Here is a 26011-nt window from a genome sequence, read left to right on the forward strand (position 1 = left end):
TGAACACGTAAGAAAAGTTTTTTTTCAAAATGAAACTACAGATTGGAAAAAATGGATACACAGGTTTCCATTCAAGTGTGCATCTGCACGCTAGAAAAAAGAAAAATTGAATATAAGAAAAAATATTTACAAATTTCAATGTTAATATATCAAATGAGCGATTACTATCCTATTTTCTGTCCTAGGTGAATTAAACATTTGGTCCATATCATCAACAAATGATTAAAAATTATCATATATGGCTGTATAAGAAACATTTATTACAATAGGCAACCATTAGGGATCGAGCGACAATACTATGTTAAAATGCGAGTGCCATTAAAACAATTTTGTTGATATAATAGTCATTACCAATATAATTAGATCCTTATAAAAATCTATAGATTACACACAACTTGAAATGATAAAATACTCAGTTTCTTAAATGGGTCATCTATTAACATCGAATAGATATTTTTAAAATTGAAATATAATACCATATAAAAATTAAACCTATCACCATAAGTATCATTTTTTTAAATAACAGCATTATTATTTGCATGAATAAGCAAATATGATTAGAGATGTTATATGCATTTCTCATATTTTATTCGCAATGTATTCGGTGGTTACAAAACCGTATCATATATTAATACATTGTGACACAATATGAATATATAAAACTAAATAAATAGTCAAAGAACAATAAAACTAAAAAATTAAAGAGTATAGGTGCTACCCTCGGGTTTCCGAGGGCCGCCTTGCTAGTTTACAAAAAAAGTACTTGGGTTGCACTTTTTTGTTAAAAAAGTGCAATTGCATTTTTCTAACAGAAATGTGCAACTGGATCGAGTTGCACTTTTCTTTGAACTGCAGTTGCACCTCCTACGCGTTGTACTGTCAGTTGATATCGTTTCGGCTTTCTGCGTCGTGTTAATGGCGCTTCCCCGCCTTTTGCCGCCGTCGGCACATGGCACCTCCGCTCTGGCCAACCCTTTGCCATCAGCCGGTGCCGCCAACACCGCCCCAAAAAACCCTTCGAGCGCGAGATGAAGAAACGACCACGAGGCCGGCTCGTTCCGGGGAGGCAAGAAGAAGAAAGAGCTACGTTCCTGTAGAGGTCGCACGCCAACTGTTCGACGCGAATAGGTCGACGCCCTGGCGGGACGAAGCCTACTGGACGGTGGTACCTCAACTCTAAGATGCCCTGTTTGATAATGGTGGGGCGCCTCCTCCACATGCCATCGACCGGGAGATCCAGCTGGCGTACCTAAGAAGAGGCCCTCGAGCTGGCAATTGTCCACGGCCAGTTCGAGGAGCTCAGCTTTTGGAATAACCTTGCCATCTAGCTACGGGAGTCCATGCTGGCACAGGAAAGGCCGAAACAATCTGTCATCCGCGGGATGACCTAAACAGACAAAACGTCCGAAATACGTCGGGCCGTCGGCGTCAGATCTGGGGAGATCTCCGCCCCTGACCGGTGAAGCTCGCAACTCTCGGCCAGATCTGCGTGTTTGTGGCCGGGTAGTTGGTGGTGGGGTTGGTCGGGACCGGGGAAACCTCCGGCGGCGGTGGCCACGACGTCGTCGACACCCCGGCGCCGATTCCCTCCTTGGAGGCTTCGTTGAGGTCCCTACTCCCTCCCCACCCAACCCCCGCCCGCGGGTGAAAACCCTAGTCCCTGCTTGGGCGGTGGCGGCGTCACGATGTCGTTCCCTTCACCGAAGGCACCGTTCGGGGCTACTCGGGTGGTTGGCAAGGTTCTTCGTTGTCGGTGGTGGTTCTTGGCGGTGCTCCTTGTGCGGCGTCGAGCCGAGGTCCGGAGGTTGCTCCGCAAGCTTGGGTCCGGTGGTGATTGCTTCGCTTTTTGTCCGCCGATCCTCCCGGTGCGCCTTCGTTCGTCAGCGAGCGTCCTCTGGACGGTGATGTGGGTGGCAGTGGCCGTGGCGTGGCTTCTGATGCGGCAGCTGGTCTTGATCTCTCCTTTGAGCTTTGGGTAGTCTCAGCGATGGTGCGTTCTTGGGGGAACCTTTCTTCCTTCCGACGGTGCGGCGCCCTGCGATCCGGGGCGAGAGGGAAGGGATCCCTCTTCGGAGTCAGAGACCGTGTGCTAGCCTCCTTTCGTTCTTGTGGCAGAAATGCAAGCAGTGTGCCTGCGGATGATGCTCCCTACTGCCCCTGCTTCTCCTGGTGTCGGCGTTCGAGAAGACGATGGACACGGCGTGTCAAGCGAAGCTCGTAGTTTTTATCCTTTGTTAGCTTGTGTATCTGTGTCCTGTTCGCTGTGTTTGCTTTGTATGCACTTTGTATCTGCCGGTTTCGTGGCTTTATTAATTTAAAGCAGGGCTTGGGCCTTATGTTTAAATACGTCGGGCCGTCGGAGATGCCCTAATAGAAAAACACTACACAACTTACTGCCAAACAGAGAAGAGTGTGACATGTCGTTGTGCGCGAGAAGAATGTAAGCAAGAATGCAAAATTCCCGCCCGATCGACTAGTTTGTAGTTTGGTTTCGCGCCTGCGGAGGAAAAGAGAACCGCTATCTCTCCGTGCCATTCCATCCCGTCGTCCTATGCAGATCGAGGAGGAATGGAAGTGATGTTTCTGTACGTACGCTGCTGCGCAAGCAGCCAAAGGAAGGGGAATTCCGGGCACATGCGGTGCCGCGCGCTCGGTGGTCACGACGTCGCCGCATGGGGAACGGAAAGGCAGCGGCGCCAAAGGCACATCCCACATGCAGCAACTGGACCGGTACGGCGAAGATGCAATCCGAATTACAGGAAGAGCGCATCTGCATACTTCGTAGTTTTGGGTTTTGGATGCTTGCTCTCCTTTGGATTAGTACGTGGTTCTCAAGCAGGGTTTCATGTCGGCCAGAAACTGATAAATAGATCTTGCAGGGAAGGGAATTTGACATGTTTCCTCCCCCAAAGTTAACTGTCTGTATAGTGTAGGTTTAGCACGAATCTATGACACCTTTCACAATGAAAATTATGTTAACTAAAGAAGCGATACAAAGTTGTTATATTTCACTAGCTCAAACACAACCATTTTAATAGGATTTTTTCGACTAGGCAAATCACATGCATGCATGAGCCTAATCATCAAATGCAATGTTGGTAAAAACAACACTTAAGTGAAAATGCATTAGTTAGATATGTTTGGTTTACGCCACAACGTTTTTTGGCGGAGCAATTGGCTGCCTTCGTCTCGACAGTTCTTTTGCAAAAAAAGGTGAAATGAATATCGTGATTGCTCCGGTGTCCCCCCCCCTTCAGCTCCATCGTTCTAAAAAATTGAAGCCGCGCTCCAGGTTTTTTGTTTTGATTCGTGGAGTTGCTCCAGCTTTTGATACAAATATGTGTAGTTGCTTCAGCTTTTGGTACAAATACGTGGAGTTGGTTCCGTAGAACACAAAAATATGGATTTGTTGTTTATTTACATTCCACTGCCACCGATAAGTGACCAAAATGTTACACACGTTTTATCTTTCTCCCCCTCGTCTCTCGGGCATGTTTCCTAATGCCCAGACACTCCCCGATTTGACTTCACCGAGGCGTGATTCACACCTGCCGCCACCGAATCGAGGCCGCCGGCAAACGAATGAACTTACCTTCAGCCGGAGTCAAACTTGTCTGAATCATTCTTGCTGCCGTGCAAATCGAGTTGTAGCTTGTTGCCGTCGCCGCCAGCAACTTGTTGTGACCGCCTCAACCAACTTCGTCGTGGGTGAGGCGACGCGCGATGTAGTGGCGACGACAGCAAGCTCCTGGCGGTGGCGGCAGCGAGCTACAACTCGATTTGCGCGGCGGCGAGAACGAATCGGACAAGTTTAACTTCAGCTGAAGGTACGTCGACTCGTTCGCCGGAGTCCATGATTCAGTAGCGACAAATGTAAATCATGTTGCGATAAAGTCAAATCAGTAGCAGTCGGATGTAAATTACGGTGCTCTGTGTTTTTTATGTTTGTGTACCAAAAGCTAGAGCAGCTTGCAGTTAACTTTTCAAATCCGTCTCCTCTTTTGAGCGCGTTTCAATATTTCTAATTACCCGGTGTTTGGGAACGTCACGGCAGTGCCGGGTGGTTCAGCGCCGCCGCCATAGCCATCCTCACCGTCGTGGCCAGGCCAACTCCACAGCCAGGAAATACTTCGCCACGGGCCAGATGGACTTTCAGCCAAAGATTTAAGCGATCACGTGGTGCGTCCCAGTGTGCTCTGCATTTTTATATTTCACGAATTCAACTTCACGTAATTATACCAAAAGCTGGAGCAGCTCCAACTTCTCAGAACCGTGGAGCTAGGGGGGGACACCGGAGCACACCCCAATGAATATAACCAAACCAAGCTCACTACGGGAAACTGTCAAGCTGCCGACGGTGACCTCGTGTGTGCCAATTTTTGGGAAGGCTAGCATCGGCTCTAAACCAAACATGCCCTTAGGCTTTTCGCAATGAGGTTTCTTAGTATTGTACAGCAAGCACTTTGCTAGTTTGATGTGGCATGTTAATTGAGGATAGGAGATACGGTTGTTGTATCTTAGCTAAGATACAACCTTTTTAGGTGGTTATTGGTAGAAAAAAATTAAACATATACGTGAGTGTAAAAATTATTAAATACAACGTCCCTACGAAACAATATTTTACTCCTAAAAAATTATGCATTGTGAAAGACCTTAACTTTTAATTTCTCCTATATAAACTATGCATTGTGAAAGTCCCCTGAGTGACAATCTTTTAACCCCACGGACCAAATTCAAGGGACCAACATTACATTAAAATAGATTATGCTCACACAGCCTCACACGCACGTTGGTAGGTTCCTCTTACTCATCTTGCTTTGTTACACCACCAAGCAAAACTACGATGGAGCTCATCTTGATTCGATATTGATCAATCGACACATACTTCTACAAATTAATGTGACATAGCCGTCGCCACATGCGCTGGATGGCGCCGCATCCTTGGGAATTCTTGTCCGCAACCGAATTTAACGACCAACGGTCCTCTACGCCTCATGCAAATGTTCCGCCTCCCAGGGCAAGGCTCAAGACGGCGTTAAACACTTCGCCAAGATTCTGACAGTCAATGTACGCCTATAAATGGGCTACACAGCCTAGATGTGCTTTCTTGCACAGACAAGATTTTGGTACGTACGTGGTAGTAGTACCATCAGTGTATCACACAATGCATGTGAAATAATATACCAGAACGACCAAATAATGCATCACGTACCCTCCGAGAACATGTGTACGTACGTGTGTGTTGTCGCTTATCCGGTCAATCATCTGATGCATATGGTGTGTCACCGAATATATTCATGCATGATCTCTCTCCAGCCCCGGTAGTGTTGTTGATACAGATATATACTCCTACCGTTTCATAAAAAATGTCTTAACTTTGTCTAAATTTGAATATATCTATGTATCAAATCGTCGTATAGAAAAATTTAAATTTAGGCAAAGTTATGATGTCTTTTGTGGAACAGAAAGAGTACTATATTTCATCGTTCTATTTATTTATTTATTTACATGAACAAATATCGGGGCATGTTTGCCTATAAGTAGACTAGGGATGCCCTGTTAGGTATAAGTTGGGTCATCTGAAAACTCTTTTTTTGTTTACCGAGCACTTTTATCCATATCTTGCTGCCAAACAATTCATAACAAGAAGGAAAAAATGACTACTCCCTTCGATCAGTAAGAAGTGTCGGGATTTTACTAAGGACACTTATTATGGATCGGAAAGAGTACGTGTTATAAGCACTGAGAAAAAAATTCTTTTGGAGCTTGAGTTCCAGTGTGCTCAGATTTTTTTAGATTGAAAATATTTGTTTTTTAAATCAAAAAAGTCTAAAAATGTTCAATTTTTTCCAAGTATAACGTATTACTTAATAAAAAATTGCAGGTTAACACAAGACATTGTACTATGCATAGTGCAAATGAAACCAGTTTTTTTACTTTAAATGCAATTTTTAAAATAAAATTGAAATGCTTTTTTTATGAATAAAATAAAGTTGAAATACTGACAACCCTTGCAGTGACAGGCCCTTTGTTTTCTGTTGGCCAACGGATATGGAGTTGTTTTAGAGTTCAACATTGACCCATAGTGCTGACCGATCTATGGTCGTACAAATCCATGACGGTCTCCACCTCCACGGTTGATAGGGATAGCTAGATAGATCAGACGTGCTTCCATATCTTGCTTGGTCAACTAGATGGTACTATATGTGGTTCGATGATGTTGGATGTCGTTTGTTCAGCAAGCAATGGTGCCAAAAGCACTCCAATATTCCACAACTCTGGAGCCAACCCGGCCAACTACTTCTCCCGGGAGCAAAACGCAGTGGACGAACTGCCTTGCTCTCTGACGCGTGCAGCGCAAGTGCTGTAGCTAGCTGAGAAAAATACATCAAGCATGGACGGATATAACTTTTAGATGGAAGTGAACATATGTCGGGTGCCCTTAGTTACGTCTGTGCTAAATAATTCTTGGTGAAACAAGAATTAACTTAGTTCTCAGCTAGCTAATATCATTGAATTACAGTGTAGCTTATAACTAGTACAAAGCACATCTATTGGTAAGGGGCAATTTTCTTTGGTTGTAAGTTGTAACCCAGCTTCTAACTGAAAAAAATTAGTTCCAACCTAACCTGTAAATTAGAGTGTAAAAAACGCAAAGCAAATTTGATGTTGTAGGACTCCCTCCTCTACAGTAGCCTAGAGAGCAATACCCTCTCCCAAAAAAAGGTAAACTGGCTTGAGTGAGAAGTTGTGGCTGTGACGATACCATAACCAGAGTGGTCTCCCTCCTCTACAGTAGCCTTGAGAGGAACCCGACGTTGACTGGGCATCCGACGCCCGCTTCGCCGGAATAGCTGGCCGGGCCTGGTCTTGAATTGGCGCCCGGAGTAGTTTAGGTGTAGATCTAGATGTTTCTTTGTTGGTTTTTGCTTGATGCCGCGGTTTGGGCGCTTTCCCTGTAGTGGAGATAGAGCCTTGGATCGCCGCCAGATCCTTGGCGGTGTAGGGCCGCTGCTGCTTCTGCTTAGGCTCCTCGGGTCGGAGCTGAGTGGGAGGAGGAGCGCAGCCATCTTCTTCAATAAGCTTGTGGTGGCAGATCTCTGCCGTTTGCCCTGAAGCCAAGATATGGAAGTTCGATCGGCCGGCCATGGCGGCTAGGGGGAGATCAGAGATGTCATGGCGAGATTCGATGTTGTTATTCTCCCGGCCGGCCTTGGTGGTGAGGGGGGAGTGGAAGCAGTCGGTCACTCTTCACCAGGGACAAGATCCATGTTCGTTGGCGAGTGCTGTCTGAAGTGGTGGAACTCCGTTTCAATTTCTTCTCTGTCTCGTCGTGGAGGCGAGGGGAGAGGAGGCGATGGAGCTATGGCATTCTCCAGGCGGCACTGGCCTTTGCCTAAGTGGTGCTATGAGGACGAGCTCAACCACACAGGAGGCATCCTGGCCTCTGTGATCTTCTGCCGGCATAACGGTAAATCTTCAACCTCTGATGCGTACACCCTTCGTCGAATCCGTCACTGGAGCTCAATCCCTCTTGGTCACTAAGTGGTGCGGCCCCGGTGGCTTGAAGGTTACCGGTACATGTGGTTCTTCGTCGGAAGGGGACATATTGTTGCTAACATTCCTTAATTTAAGAGTTTCACATCTTTTCTCAAACTTTTTTAAATGGTTCATGGGATCATCTAGAGGACCTTCTTTGAACCTTCCTCATAAATTAACTTCATATAACAGGATCAATCTCAAATGGTTTAGGTAGATGAAATGATGAAGGAAAGTTCTTAACACTAAATGGCCAATGCAATCTTTTATCCATTTTTGCAAGAAGAGTAAAATGACACTAATTTTTATGGACTTTTGTATATAGGAAAAGTAAATAGAAACTGAAAGGAAACAACTAAAACAAAAAGAAAAAACAAGGAAAAAAACAAGGAAAAATGATTTTCAAATCTAAAGGACAAGAAGAACTCACAGTGGTGCAACCTCCTCAAGCTTGAGAATTTGCAAGGCGCCAGAAAATGTCCGACTGTGTTGTGGAATTGCACTTGCAGTGTTGCTTGCTTGCTCCTTGGCATTGGTGCCAGAAAATATCTTGATGACACTACATCAAGCGTCAATTCGTTGGGACTCCAAGTGTGGAGTGATGTAGCAAGGGAAATTTTCCCCACAAGAGTGACTCGGGGTTTATATCGAACTCTCGGAAAACAAAAGCGAGCTTCTTCCAACCTCGTCTAGCAACCTGCAAGCAAAGTCTTTGTCTTGTGCCCCCAACTCCACCTTGTGATTTTCAAACACAAAGTCTTGGTATTAATTAAGTAAAATAACAATAAATAAAATACTAGAAAGAAAATTAAAACTTGAAAGTAAACTAAAATAAGTAAATAAAGATGTTTTTTTTTTGTTTTTGATTTAGTTGCAAGAAGCAAAGATATTTTTGCATTTTCAAAATTAATAAATGCTAAAAATGTAAAGGCAAGTAAATGCATGTAAAAGTGTTTTCTTATGACAAAAAGTGGGTCGGGTTCATGGATTCACTTGTCGACTCTCTCATAAAGGTGTGGTGACATTAAGAACACGCCAGATAACTAAATACTGATGAGATTTTATTATGTGTGTTGATTAACATTTATATGGGCATCACATCCTAACAAAGATGGTACTACACATCTTACTTATACTCCCCTACAAAGGGATAGACTCGTAGCAATCTAGATTTAAGAATTAATAGAGTGTAGCTTTTGATACTTTGACATGATGTTTGAACAAAAAATATGCTACCTTGAATTAAACATAACACAATAGATCAAGCATATGATCCATATATTAAACATGACTTCTTAGCTGTCACTAAGAATTATATAGCACATGCATTCACTTTATCCCTAGTCAGGTAATAAAAGAATTGGTAAAGACTATATTAGATATGAGGTTAAAGGGAATATGCCCGAGAGATAATAATAAAGTGGTTATTATCTTATTACATGTTTATAATAGATGTTTATTTTTCATGCTAGAATTGTATTACCGGAAATAGTAAAACCTCTCTCTTAACTAGCTCATTGATTAACTGATGATCAAGATTTCCTGATCATGAACATTGGATGTTGTTAATAATGGGGTCACGTCATTAGAAGAATGATGTGATGAACACACACCCAAGTAGGTATAGAATGTGATCGAGTCATCAAGTTTTATTGCTATATTAAGCTCATACGAAGTAGTTCTAATCCTTAGACCATGAGATCATGTTAATCACTGATATCGAAAGAGTACTTTGATGGTATCAAATGTCACTCTGTAATAGGCTGATTATAAAGGTTGAGTTGGGTATTATGAAAGTGTTAGGTGAGGCTCATGGATTAAGAGTGGAATTTGTCTGACTCGATGACGGGAAGATATTCTCTGGGCCCTTCTCGATGATATTGCATTGACACCGCTTACAAGCATGTGACTAGGTCACAGGAACATCTTATCACAAAACGAGTAAAGAGACTTGTAGGGAAAGAGATTGAACTAGGTATGGTTGATACCAAATGATCGGATCTCGAACAATTAATAATATCGCGAGTCAAAATGAATTAATTATGTTCGTTAATAGTTCACACGATCACTAGTTCATCGTCGAGTAAGTTATAGATTTCCAGATCCCGCTGATGATTATTAATTGGAGAGGAGTCTCGATTTTGTCCACGTTATTCATGAACCATAGGGTGGCACACTTAAGGTTCGTCGTCATTTTTTAGTGGATAAGATACTCCAATCGAATTATAGGAAAACATAGGGGTTGTTTCAGAAAATCACCAAAAATGTTTCGGCATATCGAAATAACTCAAGGGGTATTTGTTAATTGATTGAATTAACAAATGTAAAAGAAATAAAAATATTTTATTAATTCAATTAGTGTGGATTTTAATTAACATGAATGTGACGCAAAATTGAAATGGAATGAATGGGGAATTACCTCATGTTGACGAGGGAGTTACCACCATGAAGAGGGGCATGAAGAGGAGGAGAAAATCCTCCTTGGGCCGGCGCAGCCCCCTAGGGGGTTGCCCCTTCCTCTCCTATAAAAGGGACCCCTCTCCTCCCTCTACATACATACTTGATTCCTCCCTTCGTCCCATAGTTGTTGCTCCACCATCGACATTGCTTAGCGAAGCTATGCCTAAATATTAGTTCATAATTCATACACTTAGTTGAAGTGTGTGTTCGAGTGTCCGACGGATCCCTTCTTCCGCTGCCCCGCCGGACCGAGGGTGTAGAGGAGACGTCGGCGAATCGTAGGTGTGACCGAGTACGGAGGCACCACCGGTTGTGACGTCTTGTACACGATCTTGAGATCGTCAAGTGAACGAATACATGGACTACATACGTCTTCATCGAGTCTTCATCGGCAACGTTTGTGCGGGAACGTAAAAACTTCGAGGGTGGGTTTATCTCAACCACGGTTTAATCTGTTACTAGCATCTCCTAGATTCGCTCTTGGTGTTATGTTGTTGCAACCGTAGAATTTTGTTTCTATGCAACGAATCCTTCAGAGGTTTGTTGTCACAACTAATTACTACCACCATGTTACTCTATCTAATACACACCAACCTCCACACATGCTCTTGCATACAAGTTTGATCAGAATAAGTAATAAAGAACGGTGTAACAATATGCATCTATTAATACATCAAGAACAAAACAAATATTCAGATCTCATTGATCATCCAATAAAACAAAATATCTACCACATAGAAATTACAAACATGGTCATAATCATAATAGGCAGCTCATATGGCATTTAAACAACATTGCACAAGAGAGAGAGATATATATATTAAGCTAATGCCACAAACCCATACTCATCATGGCGGTGGTGTTGATGGTGTTGGAGAGGGTGGAGATGCAACCGAGGATGGCTCCGGCAGCGTTTACCCTTCCAATTCGCATGTTCAACCTTAGTTTCGTGGTTTTCGTGTTTTCCGCGTTGCCTCCTCCGAAAACGCCTCGGTAACATGGGCGGAGGGAGATCAGTACATGGGTGTACAATTGTACACCCATTATTTTGGGCAAAGGCTCGTATATCTATGTCCAATATACGTTCAGAGCACTATGCATTAAATCAATTAGGGAAAATGTGAGTAAAACTATGAATTTAGTGTACTATGTACACCCATTATTGATGCACTGGCTCCGCCACTGCTCGCTAAGTCTATATATAGTGGTTTTAAGTCAAGCCCGTTAGTTTGAGATCAAAACGGACGGATGTGGACGCTCGAGGAGGGAACGGGACATGGTGGTGCGGCCTAGGATGGGGCCCGCGCCACCTGTGCTTGTTCGGGACTCGTGGGCCCCTCCAGTACTTCTTCTTCTCATATTATGTCTCCAGAAAAATATTCACTCCAAAAAAATCCTCGCTCCATTTGAGTTCCAAAATTTAAAAATACACATAACAGGTTTTTCTGTTCTGCAGAGTTGTAAACCAATGAAGAGGGTTTATGAAACCCCATAATCAATGCAAAACATGAATATAACATCTTATAGCATGGAAATATGTTGAAATATATAACAATAAACTATAAAGTTCATCTGTAGCGGTGCCCGCCATGAAAAGCGAACCACGAAAGGCGACGAGGCGAATCTGCCTGTACGCTGTAGCGGTGCTGCAGACACCATGGGAGACGAGACTGCACGGCATGGTACTGTGGTACGTAGTACACACGTCGGGAAGGAAGCTAGCTTTGTGCCAACTGCCAAGAATCAACGATATTGGATGTGTCCATTATCGGGGGGAGAAAACAACAACGATGCTGCGTCCTGATGCGGTCAAGCCGGCCGGCCTCTGCCCTCTCCATCACGCAGCCAGCGCTAGCTGCGGCTGTACACGCACAGAACAGAGAAATCGCGCGGCACGGGCGCTACCTGGAATAGAGACTCGATAATCGATCTGGAATAGCGTACAGCTGAAATGAAATGAAACGAGAGAGCGTGCGTACCCTACCGTCGGTGTTGATTCCGTTCTTTTTCTGTGTCCTCGGGCGGTTTGCCCACTCGACACGGCGCTAGCACACATGTATGTAGACGGACGTCGGACGGGACGTACGCCGCTCGCCGCTCGCCGCATATGCTCCATCTACCATCTAGCCACTAGTCTTAGCTTCGCGGCGCTTGGCCGGGGGCCGGGGGCCGTCGTGGCTATGCTAGCCTAGTTCTACACAGATTACAGGCTCCAGCCCCAGCGATCCCGTTACATACGGAGATCGAAAATCATTTCCGAGCTTCAAACAAATTCTACCGCAACAAATTCTGCAAATGGGTTGCAGTTGCACATAGGGATGTAATTGCAACCAAATTTTCCCTGTCACACAAAAAATTACACGTGAAATTGGATGATGTCTTCTAGCCGAGAATTAGTCGTCTATCAAAAATCAAATTGGAACTACTACAGATTGTTTCATTAATATTGCTGATGCAGCGTCATTCGCATTGCATCCTAGCTTCATCTTGTTCTCTCCCTTTTGAGCCGGGTCTAACTTCTTCATTTAGTTGGTATTGGGTTGCTAAATCGTTCTCGGTGAAGTTCATATTGCACCAATTTTTTTGTTGGTTAACATCGCGTTCTTCCTTAACTCATGATATCGGGATTAGCCATTCCCCACCAACTGGTTTCCCATCTAATCCGAATACAGGAGAGCAATGTCTATATCGAATATTCATTGGTTTAGACAGATGGTGTCTGTAGTACTAATACATGTCATATATAGACAATACTATAGACAATGTGTACAACAGTCTGTCTGTAAGTTGCCTATTTTTAGCCATAACCATATGTGAGTATAAGTTACAGACACCCTCCATACAATGGCAAAATCGCAGTCTGTAAGCTGTCCGTAAGAATGCTACGGTATCGTCTGTAACTTACTGGACGACCTCACTCTCTCTCCTCATTCTCTTTCCTCCACATCATCAAAATCACATATAACCACCATTTACAGACAGCTTAGTCAGCACCATTGTACATGCCCTTAGGGCATGTACATTAGTTTAGACTGATGCTGTCTGTAATACTACTCCATGTCATATATAGGCAATGATACAGACAGTGTATACAATAGTCTGTCTGTAAATTATCTATTTTTAGTCATAGCTATATGTGAGTATAAATTATAGACACCATCCATACAACAGCAAAAATGGTGTCTGTAAGTACGTCTGTAAGAAGCCTACAGACTGTCTCCTTCTCTCTCCTCATTCTCTTTCCTCCACATCATCAAAATCACCTATAACTACCTCTTACAGACAGCTGAGTCATCACCATTATACATGCCCTTAGCGTGTTCAGGGCAGGGTGGAGCTAGCTACCACGGCGCCGGACCAGTGTTATGCCTATTTTCCCAGTCGATCGGTAGGAAGGTTGGCATGACACGGGCAACACATGCGAAGCGTCGCTGCTAATTAACACGATGATACAAGAGAATATCACGACCAGAACCAGTGTTCTCGCGTTGCGACGTCGAGATCAATCATTATTGCGTAGGGATGCTCTAGCTACGAAGTTGTTATCATTTTTCCATTATTCTCCGCGTTCTTCTCGATCTTATTTTGTTTTCCCAGCCGGCCCCAACGGATTTTGGAGGACGCTCGCTCTCGTTCACGCTCTAGCTACAAAGTATGCATCATGAAGTCTCCGGCCCGATCTCCCATGATTATTTCATTAGCAAATCAGCATATCTAAAGGTATAAACGATGCCCCCCATAGGGGGCCTCACAACGATTTGAGGCTCGTAGCCGTTGGATCTTGTTTGGTGGTGAATCTCATCCATCCATTTTTTTACTGGTGGAGTAGTCCAGGACGAGGCCCTCGCGCGAACCCGTTTTTTATCCATGGGTCATGTGAAGCCCGCCCGGCCCGGCGTCGTCGGGGAGAGAGCACGCAACCCTCCTCCTCCTCTCCCTCGCGCACCTGCCTCCCGCCGCCACCCCGCGCCGCCTCTCCCCTTCTCCACCCATCGCGCCGCCCCTTCTCCTCCCGTCGCGCCGCCCCTTTCCTCGCCTGCGCATGGCAGCGCCGCCGTCCGTCGCCGCGGCACGGGCATGCGGGAGCAGCGGCGTCGTCCGCAGCGCCGCCGTCCGCCGCCGCGGCACGAGCATGCGGGAGCAGCGGCGTCGTCCTCCGCCTCCCCGCCGCCACCTCCCCCTCCTGCGCCTCCTCTCCCAATCCCCTCCTGCGCCGGTGACGGGCGGCGCGGGCGACCGGCGGCGCGGGCGACCTCGGCGTCGCGGCCGATCGGCGGCGCGGCCGACCTCCCACCTAGCGTCAAGTCGCTTTGGTTCGGATTAACGCTGCTGGGGCCATCTCTTCTCCTCAACATCAACTATCTCAAGATGGAGCAGGGCCGCCACTCATGCCGTTCTCCTCTCGCTGGTCAAAGAGACAAGCAGATTCGTCACCGTGCGTAACGAGGTTGGGGACGAGCCGCTGCTTCGGTTGTTGCTACTCGCGCTCCGTCTTCAAGCCGGAGCAGCATGTCGCGGCGCTCGTGCTGCCTCGCCTTCTCCTACCCGACGACTGCGATGAGCGAGGGTAAGCAGATTCCAGCCCCTCCCTTCTCCACCCGGTTGTTCTCCGTGTCCCTTGTCCCTCACTCGGCGCTCAACTGTAATAGCGACCAGAACAGAGGGGGCCGCCACCACACTTTAACTGACATGGAAGGAAGTCAAGGAACCTCGCAGGTACCTATAGTCCCTAAATCTTCCTTATGATTTATCTCTCTCCCTCTGTCTCTTATCTCTCGATTTAGTCCATAAGTTTCGTTTGTTTGGGCAGATGTACTTATCCATGCCAACAAGATGTTCGACAAAAAAACGAAGCAGATTCTTCCCTATTTTGATCTCTTGATTGAGCACAGATGAAGAGATTCTTGGGTTCAGTAAAGATCCATGTATTTGTGCCGACATTTTCTCACAAATTTTACGAATTTTGGCTAAAAGCTACTAGGTGCAGTGGAGAGTGTCTTAAAACTTCGGCTTGGACAACGCTTACTACTAATTTTGGTGTTGGATTATGCGAGCGCCGAAATGATGAACGAGCGGAGTGACTTCCGAGACCTCATAATGGAGATCATCTCTAAACAAAGGCCGGTCAACTATGCTAGACCTCCATTCTGAGGTCGCTCCATTATTTGTGTGCCTTACTTTTCCTATAGATGTTAATCCTCATTCAAATCCAGCGAGGTAAGGGTTGGAAAAAAAGCAAAGTCTAACAGATTCCCTTTTACTCTCATGTTAGTGGTGCCAGACCAGAAAAACTTTGATAATACAGGTAGTTGTTTGGGGCGTGAATGAATTTGGATTTTCTCGAAGAGTTAGCTTTTCGCTTATACTAATTATTTTCCCTTTTATCAATTTATAGGTTCTGAAATTAATATCGGTTATGCATGTGTGACGCACAGGTTAGCTCTCCTATCTTTTCCACTCCATTACTTATATTTTCCGTATGGGTTACGCTTACGTGATGCATCGGTATGGATTAGGCATAAACTGAGGTAACTATATTTTTACATGTAGCTGGCGCTTCTCCTCCAAGTTGTGGTTTTATGTCGGTGCCTCGCCATGTAACAGCCCGGAGATAAGAAGACGCCGGTGCAATTTGGTGACAGGTGGAGGGTAGGGAGGAGCGCCAACCGCTGCTCTGTCGGGGAGGAGATGATCGGGAGGAGCGTGCCGTTGCCATCACCTCGAGGAGCACCGATGGAGGAGCACCGAGTGCCGGCCGCTGCTCCTACGGGAGGAGTGCCGTCAACAAAGATCGAGGTTCCTCTCTATATATTTGGAGGAGGATTCGAAAGGTGACTTAATAACTTTTAAAATGTATCTGCGTGAACAATAAGCTGGATGGCCAAATCCCATGTATGTAGTTAGCGTTTAATAAAAAAATTCTCTGCTGTCAAGGGTTAGGTAATTGTGGGCTTCCATTTTCTTGGCACCAAGAAACATTGACGAATCATCATGCATCTACTGCCCGTTGCCTTGGCTATATTGATCTACCTTTTTTTTTTTGCAGGAAGCTATATTGATCTACCAACCGGTTCAGATGACAATTGAATGTTGTGGTTCAGGAAAGCATATTACCTTGGTCACACTGGTTAAGATGAAAATGGAATGTGTCCGGCACATGATCAAGAACCCTGAAGATGCGGCTGCAGTTTACGTTTTGAAGCATGTATTTCAGTTCAGATTCATACTAATGCATCTATTTACCTTGCTATGTTATCCGACAATTGTTCACTTGGTCAAGTTATTTTTGCTCTATTTTTCTGGCCATCTTTTTCAACTCCTTACAACAGCATGTTGCCAACATCTGGCCCCTTTACTGTCCTCTACTCTATGAAATATTTGCACATGCTATTATTGTTCGAGGCACTACATTCCGAGAGCACTTGTGTTTGCCACTGGCTGCTGTTTGTGGTTTTCTTTGCCTTCAATTGATGTACGGACAAAGGAACACGGAGTGGAAACCAAATGAGAGGCTTCTTTAGCAGTTGACCGCTCCATCTCTCTTCCTCTCTCCTCAACTTAGCAGTTGGCATTCATCTCGGTGTGTTATTATCTCTTGAGGGTGCAAAGAGCTAAGGTTGGCTAAAATTCATGAAGTGCCATGGTGTTCTGCTGGGTTTGGTTGTCCATGTCAACGTGCAATTTGAAGATCAGATCGCCACTCCCCGTGGAACAAGTTAAGAATAATTATGATGCTTCTGTGCTATGAAATTTCTATGACATCTAGCAGTCCTATGATTATTTGCTTGTTTACTTACTTACTAAGTAAATTCGGTTATGGAAAATATACTAGCTGATAATATGTGTTTCTCAAATTATGACATTAGGCATTTAGCTTTTTCCCTTGTTAATCATGAAGGCCAGAATATTGAGAAGTCGTGGAGTAAAGTCTAACTAGCACGTGATTCTTTTTTGCAAGGAACTATTACATATTCTCATGGCAATTATGGCTATTGATTTCTGTTATATTATATACATATCTGAATAATGCAGTCTGAAGTGATATGTATGTCTGCTGAAATGGAGTTCTTACTCAACAAACTATGTTGCTAGGCTTGGAAAATAATGCCTTGAGGTTGAGGGAAAGTCTCAACGTTGTAGCATAGGAGCGACTAATTAAACATGGAAAGTAATTGTATTTTCCCTCTTAAATTTTATTTCTTGTTTTGGAGTTCTGTTCTCCATTAAATAATCATTTTGGCAATTTGGTCAAGAGCTCATCATTAATAGACTAAGGGTTTATGCGTATGGCCTGTATTTTGAATGTAATTTTTTCTGTGAAATATGATGGCGGATCCGGTCGACTTTCGTGATTTCATCACAAATTTCGTTTGCTGAAGTAATACGGTTGGTAGATGGAGCTACGAACGATGCCCTGTTATGATTTATGTCTTTAGTTTTGCAGACATCTATAGGCAGCAAAAAGATTGTCGGTGTGTTGTACCAGGTCGGCGAGTACGCCGACAAGAACCCCAATTCCGCCGGCCGTGTCGAGGGAGCCCTTAGCCTACGTGGCTGGCTGTAAACCAAGGGACATCACATACTGTAATGAACGACAAGGAGGAGCTGAGGAGTGGTCAGTACCCAAGATCACACCCAATTCATCTCATGTTTTTAATTTTCTCTAATCCATTTCCTAACGTTTCGCAAAGCAATTTATATACTCCTACTTGAATTAAGTCTGATGTTGTACGATTTGTGGACCTGTATAGGCTCCTGGCCGTGTAATTATCTCGATTCTTGTGTATTGTCTAATTCTCTGAGTAAAAACATGATTTGGGTTAAAATTTTGAATAAAAGTATTTTAGCTAAATTAGATTAACGATAGCTTGATGAGGGCATCTGTAATAGAATACATATGTTATTTTGAGAAACTAGCTTAGTGGCCCTCGCAAATGCAAGGGTATCATCTTTAATAAGTCAAAATGACTTTAAATAAATTTATGGATCATGTCATGGGATCTAGAATAATACAAATCCCAGATCATTGTAAATCTACACAATAATTTTCACGTTGTAAATCTATGTGATCTAGAATTTGTTGTGGTCTACAACCGAAGTCGATTATGTGCTTTATTATTGCTCATGAATAAAAAAATGGCTCTAGAGAGATTAATTCTTGGAACAAAAGATATCAATATATATGTTGCTGGGAGCGAGTGACTAATCGGTGGAATGTCTAGCTCATGGAGCTATCATCCGAGGATGCAGGTGGCCACGGAAAATCATTGTTTCAGATTATCCGTTGTTTCTGTAGTCCATGCCGCCAAATGAGGTCTGTTTTGGAGCATCTCAATTTTTTTTTTTATCATTTCTCTTTGATTGTTTCGGTGGATTACACTGATGGAATGTTCACTGAGTAACTTCCATGACCAGCTGATCGTTTTACTTGTGGCTGTTGAAGGATTACTTCTCTCTATTTCTGTTGTTATATAACCTTGCTATTTAATCTCATCCACTCTGTTTAGTTGATGCAAACGTCCGTGCAAATAGCAAGGGTCTAATCACATGGGATTTTTTCCAGTACCTGACGCACCTCAGTTGCCTAGAAATGTGGAAGTGGGGACATGTACAATCAAGAGCTCTCTCACTTGTAAAAATTAAATGATGCTAGACAAACCCATGTTCATTTCAGGAGCATTTCATGTGGGTCGCTGCTTATGCTGAAGTACGTTTCCGCTGTCGTTGGTCACCGCTGCTGCTGGAGTACAGGTTGACGGCCTCCATCTTGGCATAATGTATGTTATCTTAGAATTCCCTTGCTGTTTCTGGTTCTCGGTAGAATCAAAGCATATGGTCAATAGATGGATTTACTATGGGATAAAAATGGTTAATTAGCTGGGTTTGCTAAGCTATGTTTTGTTTCTTCTCTGTCCCTATATCCAATGAAGAGAAAAATCAGAGTTGGAACTCCCTAAAATAATTCTGCAGGTGTTGTTTGTTTTGTAGTTTCTATATATGAAAAGACAGGACATGTTGTTCAGTTTACGGTAGCAAATTGGAAAATTAGTACGGGTGCATGCCAACATTGAGAGTTAAGGTTCAGAAGTGTTAGCCAGTGTTGACGTTCAAACATCTTCTATTAAGGTTTTCCTTGGGCTGTTTGGTGCGGTGAGTTTAGAATTAAGTCTTGTATTTCTACACGCATAATTTCGAGGCACACCCTGAATAAAAATTGTAGACCATGTTCCAGGCTTTTCATGTAATATTTATTTGTGAAATTTGGTTGGACACATTGAAATAGCGGCCAGTTTATTGATCTGTACAAAATATATTTCTTTTATAAACAGTAAACTTCTTTACAACTTTGGATGGACACTTGTTACTTAGTCTTGGAAGTAGGGATCGACGTTGCTATTTTCTGAATGTCTATGTTATGAAGTGGTGATTTGATATATGTTTGGATAAGAGGTATGCCTCCATGGACATGGTTTTCACATGGTGTTTCTATAACCATTCTAACTATTTTTTTACTCACAGTCCGAGATGACACAATTGTTTGTGGAAATTTGAATGTGAGATATCGGACAATGTTTCCCGGAGAAAGATTAACTATGTTTTTTTCACTTGCTCGATGGTGAAAATTCATGTCAAGAAGATCAAAAGAATGCACACACCAATGAACTGGTTGAAAACTGCATACCTTTCGAAAATTTGGGTGAAATTTTCCGGAAAATAGAGGTTGACAGAAATATAAAATAATCAATGGCTTGCATGTATATTATTATGTTCCCTTACATATACTTTGTGAGATATATTCTTTCTTTTCCCACCTGACTCTTTCGGAAATTAAAATACGTACCGACTGATGGATCAATCAAAAAAATGATTTGCCTTGGCTAATATGATACCCCGTCCTTTCTTACCAGGTTTAAGCCATGGTTGTTGTTGAGATTCCATCCAGGGTCTTGATCATGGCAGCTTCCAGATTCATTGTACAACACTATACCCACGAAGTATGAAGTGACGGCGACCTTTCTCTATTGGTATGTCATATACATCAATCTATTGGAGAAGCCTGGCTATCCATCGAGCAAACATTGTATAGGCTATTGATTATTGTATACAATCAACACCCTGTAGTAAGACATGTTAGACCATTTACATAGTGTTTCACCCATCAGATAGTTTTTTATTTAATGTTTGATTACCGGGTCACGTGAGCCTAAGGATATTTCTCTATTTTTCTCGATTGTACATAAGCGTGTGCTACTCTATTTATGATTTTATGGGTTTTATCCTAATTTTTCCTACTTGTCTACTGTTCTGTAAAATCTACAAATCGTATTATCATCTTATCACCTAACTTTTATCAAACGTTATACAAACTTTACATTGGTGTGAATTTTACGGGATCGTGCCCCAAGACACATGCCCTATGTACACGCATCACATTGGTGTGAATTTTATGGGATCGTTCCACCAAGACACATGCCCTATGTACGCGTAACATGTTGTTGAAGAAGACTAATTAATTTGGGAACATACCCTACGATGCGACGGAGGAGCAGCTCGTGCAGATATGCGAGGAAGTCGGACCCGTTGTCTCCTTCAGGTTTAGTTGAACCCTGCAAACCCTATTGAGTTTTGTGTATGTGTGTGTGTGTGTGTGTGTGTCATGTAGTTGGTTAAGTTGACAAGAAGATTGTGCAAATACATGATTTTCGATTTTCATAGACATGTTTGGTGAACTGTAGGATTCATCGATTCTTTGTCAAAATACCCGTATGCCCTCTTTTCATTCTCTTTCAGAAAGAGGAATTTTTTGTATGGACATATTGCTTTTAGTGATATTTTCTTCTTCTAAAATCAAGTGCAGCGCACATCATCTAGAATATGCATTGGTTTTGTTGAAGCATGATTGCCTTGTGCCACATCGCTGCTAAGAATCCTAAGATGATCCCAGAGCTTAATAGGTTTTTGTAGGGGTTGCCTTCCTTATGACTGCTGCCTTTTCCTGAATACCTGATTTACCTAGTGTTATGGGTACCACTTTCTGAACTAACATGCAAAGTGCTAATTAATCCATAATGTGAAACTCTAATATATAGATGTGTTCTGCCTCTTCATCACTTGTTTCTCTTACAAGTCACATTATGCTAAAACTTGTTATGAGTTATTTTCTACTCCGATAACTTCGTAAAATCCATGAAGCTGATGACACTTCGCTGAATACTGACCGCTCAAAATTTCTTGCAGACTGGTTGTTGATAAAGAAACTGGAAAGCCCAAGGGTTATGGATTTTGTGAGTACAAGGATGAAGAGACAGCTCTAGGTGCACGCCGGAACCTTCAAGGTTGTGAAGTTAATGGCCGTCAGTTACGTGTTGATTTCGCAGAAAATGGGAGGAGCAATGAAAGAAATAGAGAAAAGGTCGAAGATCCTCAGTTCATTACTTGTAGAAGAGCCTTATTTCTCACCTTGCAAGCCCTACGTTAAGCTGGTATGGTTTTGGTTCCTATGAATGATAATAGTAGTATTTTCGCCAACCACCTTGTGTCTCCTGTTTCAATTTCTTGCACAGCATGTGTACGTGTGTACAGCTGCCTGGCTGTACATATGCACACCTGCTATTTTGGTGAATTACCTTGTGAAATCATCGTGCTTGGTAGCGTGCATCATCTTTGGTATCGCAGTTCCACAATTATCTTTGTTGTCTCGACTTTGCCTTCTTTTAATAAAGTAATGAGCCAAAGCTATTGGCTTAACTGTAGCACATCATGGTTTGGAAGATCTTGCCAGAATTGTATTGAACACATGAGATTCTCTGCAAATAGCAACATAATGATATTCTAGAAGATGTACACTTGGTCAGTGCATCTATAGTTGCATCCTTGTGATGTACTCAAGCAACAGGGTTGCAATTAATAGTAAAATAATCCCTGGAAAGAATATGCAATGGAACTTTTCTTTTGGTCTACTATTACATCAATAAATTTTTTCTCAAAATAATTGCTATGTCCTTAGCTGCTGCCAGCAGCCCTTGTATCTATCTTTCATACCCGTGACTGATATATTTGTGCCAGTTTTGTTGCCAAGATGTCAGAGTGCATCCACAAGAAAATACTGTATCAGAATCTCACAACTGGGTGCATTTTTGTTTTGTTTTGCAGGAATATAGTTGATTGGTTGATCCAGTGGTTAACACGAGAACTCAATATTTATGCTAAATTATCTTGAGATCACAGTGAAATGGTCTTTGCATGATGTAATTCTGCGTATTGAAAATTAAGTAGCTTCGTATGGAAAATTTTGTTAGTGCAATCTATATTTGATTCATGCATGAGCGATGCGGAATCTTAACCGATTGAAGTTAACAATAAGAAGCAGCTATTTACTTATTCTTGATATGTTTATGCATTTCGAGGTCGTGGAGGACCGGGAATGGCATCTAGCGCTGGTTGGTTTCAGTTTCTTGATAATCATTCATCAATCGGTTTATATGTATTCTTTAAGATAACAAATGTGCCAATTTTATGTCCGTGCATTTTAACACCGATACCTTCCTGCGGATGCTCGGAAACAATCAACTGCAGCTCCCGTTGTAGGAGACACTAGCCTTCATCGGCTTGTTGGTCTTGCACCGGCAATACACGCTGCATCCGTGATGGCTGGTGTTCTTGGGGGAGCTCAAACTGCAAATGTGCAAAATGGTCTACCCGTCCAATTTGGGCTTGGAAATGACCCTCTTACCCATTACCCGTGAATATTGTGTGTTTGTCTTTCTGTCTCCTGCTTTGTGAATGACCTGGTATAAGAGTTGGTAAATTTGTGCATGTGTTATTTTGTGGAACCAACAAACTGAAGACTCTTCTGAATTCATGCTTATAGGCCGATAAATTGTAGAACTGTTGCTCACTAATAGATTAAACATCGTCTCATGCTTTTCTTCAACAGCATATACTTTATGCTTGCTTTTGCTAGCTGTTTATTTTAAACAGCGTTTTTCTACAGTCATCATGCGTATAAGAGAAGCAAAAAACTACTGCATTGGTATTTACATCAGGAAAATGGTAAATCTTAACCTCTCTGATGCAATATATGTTCTTTCTGTTGTTTGAATAATAAATGTCTCTGAAGCTGGTGATTGTATGTACATGAGTACCTATTTATATGGTGATTATCTGTCTATTGAAATTTATTGCCAATTCCCCATGGACACGAAACGCTTATATGTTACGCCACAGATTTTCGGTAGTACATTTTAGAATTAAATCTTCTTAATCAGTAAAGATCCTGTAAATATCATCTTCAGTTGTTGCAAATAAAGCAAAATTTTGTTGAGAATGGTTGAGATTAGATTAATACTTGAATTCAACTAAAACCTGGGTATCCCATTTACTTTGATGAAACCTACAAAAGTGCTCTGATTCAGGGGTCTTTGTTAACACTTGCGTAAAAGGAGTTCCATAGTTGTATCAGTTAGGTATTGTCTTAGTTCCTCCTAATTACACGAGTGATGCAAAGTATTTGTGCTGATGCATTATCAGGTTTACACAGGAGAAAAAAGGTGAACAACAATCTAATGATGATAAGGACGGTATAAGTTGGTTCCTAAGTTCAGAAGAAGCAGGGTTTAGTACCTTTATTGCAAAAAATAGTTAAATATGTTATCTTTAGTAAGCATGGTTAAGTTAAAAGTTAGTCAAAATGCTATAAAGAACTAAGTCCCACTCCTTCAAAAGTTAGTCTCTTATGTGTGCATGTTTCGAAGGAGAAATATAAGAAACCCTGATCCTTGTGAAGTTAGTTAAACATTACGGTCGAGCATTTTTATATAAGCGTTTGCTACACTGTTTGTGATTTTGTGTGCTTTATCCTAATTTCATTCCACTGATTTTATTGTGTAAAACTTGAGAAACATATTATCTTTTTACACCTTATTTATATCGTTTTTATTTAAAATGTAAATTTGTGCGATTTTTACGGGGTCGTGCGCCAAGGCGCACATCTAAATCTAGTACAACATTAGTTTAGAGCAACATGCGTCCCTTCCAATGCATCTATAATAACTAAATAGGAGCAACCCACTAAAAGTATATATCTCAACATGCAAGGTGTCCACCTCATCAAATATCCTTGACCAATTCTAGGCTGCCAAATCATGCAATCCTTCCACATCATCAAACGACATCTTGATTTCCACTATCTATTTTTCTAGCTCTCTTTAGGCCATGCCATATGATGTGTCCCGCTATCTTCAACTATCTCTTTGCATTCTAAGCGGGAGTGCAAACTATGTTGCTTCCTCTCCGTAACTGAAGCCCTTATGGCAATTGCATTTGAACAGGCATGAGCTTATGCGTTGTAATTGCAACGTACATAATTAAATCCTCCCACGTAACCTTCATTCTATTGATTCTCCATATTATATATATGAGCGCTCTATATATATATTCCTACCCAGCAATTGGCACACACCAGCGCTTCTTATAATTATCTAGATTGCTCTCCACGGTGGGCATACTGTGTGAAGTTAGAGCTGCTCTGTTTTTATTGCATGTCTCCCGTCCAACTCTCTCTCTCATACCATTAGGCATGCTCAGCTTGCCAATACCGGATGCAGAGCTACACCATGGCCATCGGGATGATTGGGTTTATCAAGAGATACTTCCTTACCAACTCACATTCTGCTAGGTGTTTTGCCTGTTTCATCTACTTACCAAATATTTTGATGTACTTTCTGACATTATTTCTTTCTCCGCACTTGGATTGTGATGTGCAAAAAACGTGAGTCCTAAATCTATTTACGATGCTTGCAGGTGCTTCGAAAGTCAAAATAGAGGTGGCAGGCTGGCAGCACTGGAATTGTTCTCTTTGGACTCTGCAATAGAACATTATATCCAGAGGCATTTTAGTCCCATTTTCCCATTTTATGTCAATTCTTAAATAGTATAAGATTTCTTATTTGTGGTTGCTCATGCACACGTGATGAGCTGAGGTAACTACAGTACTTAGTGCTATACTACTATTATATTTCTAATTCATTGCGTCATATGTTTCAGTTCAATGGAAGAAATATTTCTGTGACTTCTGTGACGGTGATGGTTTCAGTAGTATCTGAAACAGATGTTCAGGCAAAAAAAACTATTACTCATCTCCTTTCTTGGGATAATTTTGTTACATCTAGCTTAATTGCTAAAAACAAAAGACACAATTCCATGCAATTCAGCTGAGCTTAATTTTCCTAAATGCTTGCACAGTTTTCCGAACCTTATATTGGTTTCTCCGAGTTCAAATCGAACCAAAGTTTAGTAAAATGAAATGTATGTATCAGTGATTCACCTCTCCCATTTGCGTTGTGCTGCCAAACATTTTTATACGTACCCAACTTCTTCTTTTTTTGCTTCTGCGCTTAAATATTCCATTTTGTTTTCTGCTGGATTGCAACTCCAAGTTGGCCATTAAGAAGGTGCAAGCATATATAGGAATTTTTTCGTCTTTCTTTTCGAAGTGAAGAATTAATTATTTATTACGTATTTGCCAAGAGGAAGTTAAGAAGAAGCCCTATATACAAGGTGTAGTAAAAAACTAACAATAGACCAATATGTTTTGATGTTGAGTTTGTATTGTCTTCTATAAATAAACAAAGAGGCGGTGTTTATTCATCAACCTGATTTACTTTATGCCCCTATATATAGTAATTTTTTTCTATGAACCAAGTAATGTTGTAATTGTATGTCACCAATTTTCTCATTGTATCAAACATTATGTTTACTTCAACACGTCATGACATAAGTTTCCGCGGCAACGCGCGGGACATCATCTAGTTACTCTAATCTGCCATCTGCTTTTCCGGGAGTACCGCCTCCGGTTTTTATTTATAATTAAGGCCGCAAAAGTCACATTTTAGATACCAAAAAAGAAAGAAAAAAAATGCATATACCATCCAGATTCCAGCCACCGCCCCCACCCCTCCACCTCCGTCCCCGCCGCCGCCGGAGAAAGTCACCGGGCAAAGCATGCACGGCT

At 42.4% G+C, this 26011-nt stretch overlaps 1 long non-coding RNA gene across 1 annotated transcript; it reads left to right on the top strand.

Annotated features, from left to right (window-relative positions):
• Positions 1-14886: 14886 nt before the first annotated feature.
• On the top strand, positions 14887-15603 carry LOC124674848. The gene is made up of 3 exons (XR_006993086.1): positions 14887-15304; positions 15395-15434; positions 15550-15603. It is a non-coding gene; the product is annotated as an uncharacterized LOC124674848 (long non-coding RNA).
• Positions 15604-26011: the final 10408 nt, after the last annotated feature.

This window comes from Lolium rigidum, chromosome 1, assembly GCF_022539505.1.
Source record: "Lolium rigidum isolate FL_2022 chromosome 1, APGP_CSIRO_Lrig_0.1, whole genome shotgun sequence".
NCBI lineage: Eukaryota > Viridiplantae > Streptophyta > Magnoliopsida > Poales > Poaceae > Lolium > Lolium rigidum.